Source organism: Octopus sinensis, linkage group LG18 (assembly GCF_006345805.1).
Source record: "Octopus sinensis linkage group LG18, ASM634580v1, whole genome shotgun sequence".
NCBI lineage: Eukaryota > Metazoa > Mollusca > Cephalopoda > Octopoda > Octopodidae > Octopus > Octopus sinensis.
Genome location: NC_043014.1, coordinates 25,406,837 through 25,415,508, shown reverse-complemented (window position 1 = coordinate 25,415,508; position 8,672 = coordinate 25,406,837).

The window sequence follows — 8,672 nt, the reverse complement described above, 5'->3', positions numbered from 1 at the left end:
GATAATAAAATAAAAATATGGCATATCAAAAGATGAATAAAATTCCGGCGAATAGTACATAGAATATAATACATATACAAGCTTACAAAAATATAAGATATACAGAAGTCCATATACGGGCCATTTCGGGGATGTGCCAATTAATATTAGACATATCAGTACTTAAAATAGTACTTAAAATTGGCACTCCCTTCATCAGGATGTCCTATACAACACATATAAAACATGAACAAATACACAAATACACAATCACATACCGGCCATTCTCAGAAAATGGCATTAAGGGTGAAAGGTTTACCAAAGCTATTTTTTAAGTTATTGAAGGAAAATTTCCCAAAAAAACCCATAAGTACTATTCAATATGTAACAAGTCAACAATCAAGCTGGCCTACTCAGTCACTCCCAATGTCGGATCTAGTATTGCTTCGTTGAACAGAAGTAAAATAAGGCGCTATAATGATAGAAATGATGACAGAAGCGTTAAGGGAAAATTCATAAACGACATAGAAGATGGTATTAATATTAGTAGTACGTCTTCTGAAATCGATTGTGAAGGAGTGACAAATAATGCAAATAGTAGAGATAATCATAATAATGATGTCGGTGATGATATTAGTGATTATAATGATTATCAGGGTGGTAATGATGGTGTTAATAGTAGTGGTGATGGTAATAAAAATATTAGTAAAAATAAAAATAATAATGATGGTAATAGTAAGAATAATAATAGAATAATTATACCAGAAAATAGTACGAATGATGGTGTAAATGATATGGTGGATCGTAGTACTGGGGGGGGGGGGCATGGTTTTGGAGTGATCAATAATACAGGACCCCGTAGCAGGTTGAAGAAATGTAATTGTAGGGACCCATCAGAACGTCCGATTAGCGGAAATTGTCGCCAGGAAAATGTAGTTTATAAATGTAGTGTTGAGGCTCAAGGAGGCCAGAGAAAAATATATATTGGAAGCACAGTAGACTTTAAGCAGAGGTATCGATCCCACCTGAGCTCTTTCAACAATCTTAAATATAGGACCTCTACAACATTGGCATTACATGTTAATGACCTTAAGGAAAGGAATGTTGAATTTAAAATATTATGGGCTATCCTTGCGCATGCCTCCCTTTATAGAATTGGGTCCACTAGATGCGGTTTATGCATAAGGGAGGCATATGCTATATTGAAAAATTACAACAACGCAGTGTTAAATAAGTTCACTGATGCAATACCGGCATGTATGCATAAGATCCACTCGACGTTCCATAGGAAATTTAGAAATAGAAATAGCAATAAGAGTTAGAGCTAAGCAATAACAATTGAGTTAAGTTTAGTAAGTATAGTGAGTGGTAAACAAGATATAACTAAAGTAATGTAATTAATAAAAAAATAGCTAGGAAATTTAGAAATAGAAATAGCAATAAAAGGTAGAGCTAAGCAATAATAATTGAACTAAGTTTAGTAAGTATAGTGAGTTGTAAACGAGATAAAACTATAGTAATGTAATTATTTAAAAAATAGCTGTTAGTCAAGGACTCAAACCTGAATATGTGGCTTTGCATGTATGGGAGAATTTATAAAATTGAAATAAGATAAAATAAATTAAGTGTTGAAGTGAAATGGTCCAAGTGGCGCTGTGTGGCAGGATCGAATTGTATGCGTATAAAGTTCCTTTCAGGATCGCTGAAAAAATTTCTGGGAGTACGTAAATGCTGTGTTCTGAGAATGGCCAGTATGTGATTGTGTATTTGTTCATGTTTTATATGTGTTGTATAGGACATCCTGATGAGGGGAGTGCCAATTTTAAGTACTGATATGTCTATTAATTGGCACATCCTCAAAACAGCCCGTAGATGGACTTCTATATTTTTGTAAGCTTGTATATGTATTATATTCTATGTACTATTCGCTGGAATTTTATTTGTCTTTTGATATGCCATATTTTTATTTTATTATCATTATATTTATTTCTCTTATTCTAACAGTTTTAAGCGTGTTATATGCAAAATTTATATTTATATTTATATTTTTATTTGTATATGATACTTATATATTCCTGAATTTAAAAATTTTTTTAAATGTCAGACTGTTTAGATATAAATTAGTATATAAGATTTGTATGTGTTTGGTCTATCTTTGAATTTTGTGATGTTCCTGTGGTTGTTGCTTGCATTGCCTCCCCTTGGATAAAAAAGTGCATACAGCTCATTGGAGCACTTCTATTTCCAGTCCGTTGTATATCTTGAGCGTTGTTGTCACTCAAGATATAACTTTATATTTTATATATATATCTATTTATTTATTTATTTATATACGGTGTTTGGGCTAAATTTAATGACTTTTGTTTCCTTTTTTTCAGGGAAAGCTTGATATATTGATGAACAGCCAGCAGCATTGGATAGCATAAAGATTAAAGTTGTAGTTGAAAAAAGAGTTAGCTGACATGGAGGAATGCAAGCCATTAGAATTTTGGAAAAGAGTTCCCTGTATCATGATGATTCATACTAGGTGTCAAAATGCCAACATCATGTTCTGAATAAATCCACATGCTGAATGAAGTTCATCGAACTGAAAGACAAGCTGATGGAAGATCTAAGTAAGGGAAATGTGGACTCTGGTGAGAGAGACAGGTGTTGGAAATGAAGCTGACCATGAGGGAGGACCTTTGCTACCACTCGTAGAAGAGACACAAGGGACAAATTCTGACAGCCAGGGCCTTTGACAAAGGTAAATAAGCTCCTGAACAAGTTGAGGCATCATGTTAAGTATTTCTGCCAGGACCAGTTGCCCAACATCCAGAAAAACTTTCCTACAATCCATGTCCCACGTTATGAAAACCAAGTTCCTCCAAACTGTGAAGGTCTTTGGGTGTGTTTCCAGTGAGGACGACATCATGCTGCCCCACATCTTTAAACAGGGTTTTAGGCTCAGTTCAGATGGCCAAGTGAAGCTGCTGGAGACTGTAGTCAAACCCTAGTTAGAGAGGGTTGCTGCTGGAAGGCCATGTGTGTAATAGCAGGATTTGTCTCCTTGCTATACTCCAGAAAACGTCAGAAGAATTTGTCAGAGGATTTCTATGATTTCATCAGCCCCAATTTCTGGCCTCCTAATTCCTTGATTGTAACCCCATGGATTACTACATGTGGGGTACAGTTGAGAACGACACAAACCAATCTACCTGAAACATCAAGGCTGAGCTGGTGACCTAGATCTAGGAGGTGTTTGAAGATCTTCCCAGAGACAGAGTGAGGAACGTATGTACCAGGTTTCAGGCCCCTCATGAGGCCATGGTGGAAGCTGGGGGCAGCTACTTTAAGCAAACTGTCATGTTTCAGTCATAAATATTTATATTTTAGGATGGGATATTGTATTTTCTTTTTCCTTTTATGTAAACTGTCAAATTTGGACTAATTATTCTATGTGTGTGTGTGTGTGTGTGTGTGAATGTGAGCATGCATGCGTACACACACACACACTTACGCACACACAGGCATGGCCATGTGGTTAGAAGTTTGCTTCCCAACAACATGGTTCTGGTTTCAGTCCTACTGTGTGGCACCTAAGACAAGTTTCTTCTACTACAGTCTTGGGCTTTGTGAGTGAATTTGAAGTCGGAAACTGAAAGAAGCCTGTTGCATATGTATGATAATGATATATATCTTCTTTCCTTGTACCCTAGGACTCACAAGGCTGATTAACTCACTTTCCCTGGTGTGTAAGTGACCAAGATCACACCTGAACTAAACACCAGTCTGTTGCAAGTTTTTAAGAGCAGCAATTTTGAGGAGAGGGGTCAAATCTATTACATCAAATCCAAAGAAATGAAAGACAAATTTGACCTCAGTGGCCTTTGACCTTAGAATACAAAGAGCTGGAAGAAATGCTGCTAAGCATTTTATCCGGTATGCTACCAATTCTGACAGGTTGCCACCTTACTTTTACGCACAGGCACATACAAATTACGTAGCTAGCACAGACAAACATACATATAAATATGCATGTAATTATGTACCTTACATACTTTAGTGTATATATAATTAAATACAACAAATAGAAGGAAATATGTAAAAAATTAATGTAATTAAGGACTGAAAATGAAAGCATTTGAAATGTGCAAAGTTAACTTTTGAGTGACAACACTGGAGAAAATGAATAAAGGTTTTTTTTAAAGACAAGCTATAGTTTGAAACAGGGTGATTATGGTAAAAATACCCAGTGACACCTGCAGCATGAAAATTATAAAGTGGATATTAACGTACACCATACTCTTTCTCTTGACTCTTTTGCTTGTTTCAGTTATTTGACTGTGGCCATGTTGGAGCACCGCCTTTAGTTGAGCAAATCGCCCCCAGGACTTATTCTTTGTAAGCCTAGTACTTATTCTATCGGTATCTTTTGCCAAACTGCTAAGTTACGGGGACGTAAACACACCAGCATCAGTTGTCAAGCAATGTTGGGGGGACAAATACAGACACCAAACATATACATATATATATCTACACGTATATACGACGGGCTTCTTTCAGTTTCCATCTACCAAATCCACTCATAAGGCTTTTGGTCGGCCCGAAGCTATAGTAGAAGACACTTACCCAAAGTGCCACTCAGTGGGACTGAACCCGGAACCATGTGGCTGGTAAGCAAGCTACTTATCACACAGTCACTGCTACGCCATGTAGAGAAGTTTGAATTAAAATATCAGGTACAGTGAAATCATTATCTAAATGATGAACTCTGGCTAAGATAGGCCATTTTTTTTATATTGCATTACCAAGATATATAAAGCCTCATACAGGTTTCATATTACCACCATTAATTAATCAAGTGTTCAAATACAACTTAATAGGAACAGCACATCTGTCATTTGATATTTATCTTGAGACCAATATATTTTATTTATGATTCTCTGTATTTACTGTGATATATGAGTTACTAGTATACTGTTATCTGTATTCAGTAGTTCTCCTGCAGAGAAGGGGTCTGCCATTTTGCAGGAGTGATTATAATATAAACTTTGACTTCAAAATTACGGGCGGCCTTTACCAACAGTTATGCAAAGAAGGTAAAGGATAGTGTGGATGCCAATACATATTCATATTTAACACCTATGCTACAGCAAATAAGTTCAATGTGTCTCCTACATTTTGACCTTTGCAATGATTCCAATGTGCACAGCCTCCATCATGGATTAGAATTTTTCAGAGGAACCATTTTTACTAAATAGTTGATAAAGACCAGACTAAAGTACATTGAATGCTGTTGTAAATTCGATAAATACCATGTACAGGGGTTGCTCCTGTTCTATGTGTTTCTCTTGGGTTGTCAGGAGTAGAAGTCCATGTCTATTGTGCCACAGTTTGACAAAAAAGATCACACTGTGTTTATAATATTATTTCTTGGTTATGTGGGTAGTGAGTCTGTTAATAAGGGTTTGGGAAACTACTTTCTTGAAAATTGTGACAATATCTACTCATTTTCATTATTGAGTCCTCCAACCATACATTAGTGATAATTTTATGAGGGCTGTTGGTAAAGTTAAATCCACAATGTTTCCAGATTTCATCAGGAATTTATCTCTACCAGATGTTCTGCCATTTTCAAGACAGAAGAGTGCCTCCATAAATTCCTTCATCATCAAGGACTGTATTCACAGTGCTCTGCTGGACATTGACAAGTACTGGGGAGAGGGTGGGAAATTAAGGCTAAGTCACCAGGTGTATTGATCAGTTGCTGAAAGTGTTCAATCCATCTCTTCACTGTCTGAGATAACTCTGCTTTCATCAATTGATTTTAGGGTGACAGTCCCTTTCCCTGGGTCCTTAAATGTCTTTGAGCTTGTCATCAATCTATATCTCTCTCCATCCATTTATCCATCCTTCCTGGGTGACTTACCCAGACAAATGTAACTCCTCCATACCAGATGTTCTTGATTTGCCAATATATGTATGTCCGTGCATGGGTTTCCAGAGAAGAAGGCCTCTGGATATTTCATCCTTGCTTCTCCTTTATTGTCCTGCATAACTTGTTCTTTCCATGGTTAATGAGGTGATTGATGGTAGGAAGATTGCTATACAGTTGCTGCTTTGTAGGGTGTTGCTGCCAAGAAAGATTGAAAATTGCACAAAGCATTCTCATATATGTACCATCAAGCTTCTTTTCAGGTCTTGTTCAGTGTCCGTGTTGAAGAACCATAGAGAAGTACTAATTTAATGACTGCTTTGAAGAAACCCTTCTTTATATTATCAGGAAGGGAAGTCTCCCATATAATTCTGAGTCACTAAATACTTTTGCATTCCTTCCCTAAACATCCTTTTCTGTTGAAGCACAGTTACCTCCCAGGTAGGTAAAATCATTAACCATCTTCAGATTGGTATCATTCAGAGTACAGGTATCACTTATTACGCTTTAGCCTATGTATTCAACCATATTGGCATTGACATAGAGTCCTATTAGTGCAGCTGCAGTTTCAATGCATACAAGATTTTCTCTGCTAATTCTATATTGTCTGCAAAAAGAGCAAGATCATCTGCTTAGTCAGCATCTTTTCTTTTTCTTTTATTTGTTTCAGCCATTTGACTAAAGGCCGTGCTGGAGCACGGCCTTTAGTCAAACAAATTGACCCCAGAACTTATTCTTTATAAACCTAGTACTTATTCTATCAGTCTCTTTTGCCAAACCGCTAAGTTATGGGGATGTGAACACACCAACATTCTCAAGTGATGGTAGGGAACAACCACACACACACACACAAATACACACACATATATACAACAGGCTTCTTTCAGTTTCCATCTACCAAATCCACTCACAAGGCTTTGGTCAGCCTGAGGCTATAGTAGAAGACACTGGCCCAAGGTGTCACACAGTGGGACTGAACCTGGAACCATGTGGTTGGTAAGCAAGCTACTTACAACACAGCCACTCCTGCGCCATCTGATATTTTTACTGCAGGACAGCTTCTATTTCTAGCTCATTCAGTCCTATAATCTTTGATGATGTTAATGGATATATGTAAGAAATAATCTAAACATACTGTAAACAGAAATGGAGCTAGAATGTCTCCTTGAAGAACATCAGTATAAATGTTGTTCTATATTTTAGAGATGAGGAATTCTGTAAATTTTTTACATTATTTACATTGGATGGATATGTGTCCTCATCTTGTGGTAACAACAAACAAGATTAGGACACATATCCATCCAATGTAAATAATGTAAAAAATGATCAATATAAATGATCAAAAGAAACAATGTTCCCATCTGGTTAGTGCGAGTGTTCTGCTAAAAGCATCATCACAGAAGCAACTCTTCTTCATGAACTCCATAGACCAGTAACATTTCTGTGCACTGAATTGAATTCAACAAAGGGCAGTACTGCATTAAGATTTCTCACTTTGACCACTTTGATGATCCTTCTAACTATGAGAATCCCTAATGAAAATGAGGAAATACCTCAAGCAGCTCTCTCAGATTAAAAACGGAAACCCAGCTAACATAAATATAGCGAAAAACAAATATGCTTTGAAGGAACAGGTAGAACAACAAAAGTATATTCAGCACCAAACTGACTTGACTGTACAAGTAGTAGAGATCAAACAATCATCCATACCTTGGCAGACAGTCAATATCATTGGCAGAAAGAAGACTTTCAAAGCAAAGCTGAAAAAAATCTAGCTTGGAGGAATGTATATAGTAGTGGATTGAACACTTCCAAAATTTATTTAGTAAGGTCCCTGGTCTTCATGATACTCCAGTCAAGCAGATAGTTCACTAAGAACTAAATATCAAAACTAGGACATTCTCAGTGGATGAACTCTTGGCTATACTGAAGAAATTATGGAACAATAAATCTACTGGCCTTGATGAAATCCTCCTGAGTTATGGAAAACTGATGAGTTCAATGATATCCTCCTCCAGTATTGAAATTCCATATACAATCAATCAACCATATAGAACAAAGGTTACATACTCCCCTTCTCCCAAAAGAATTTAGGTCCCATTGCCAACTACCATGGCAGCACCTTACTACAACTGCTGCCAAGACATATAATACCATGCTCCTCAACAGAATGCAACTTGATATCGAAAACATACTCAGCAGAAATCAGAATGGATTCAGAAAAGATCACTCCACACTTGAACTTTTCACAGAAGCCCTTTATGCTATTCTTATCGGTAGCCTATTGGAATTCCTCTGCCTTCTTCCACCATTTCAATGTCAGTGTCCTGGTGTGACTTTGTAGCAGTTTGCCAATATCTCTATATAAATTATTAGGTTCATTCTTGTGTTTCTTGTTTCTATTATTCTTTGGTGGGTCTGTAGTGGCATTTCAAATCAATCGTAATGTTTCACATTGGATTTATCAATAGCAGTCTTAGCATAATAGTACACAACTCGGCAAAGACATGACCCTCCTTGGTTGATCATCAGCTCTTCCTATTAGGCAACTGCCTCTTTACTCTCCTGTTCGAATTTGACATTGTGACTATTGGTTGGAAAGTTTTCTGTGTGTAGCTTGACAATGTTGACAGGCTTCTGTCTGATATTGTGCTTTTGCACTATGTTGAGAGTGACCATAGGTCTTCGTAGCTGATGATTAGACTAGTAGTTTGTGCCACATGTAAGTCTGGTACCATGGGTGCCTACTTTCCCTATTGTTGTGTTATAACAAAAC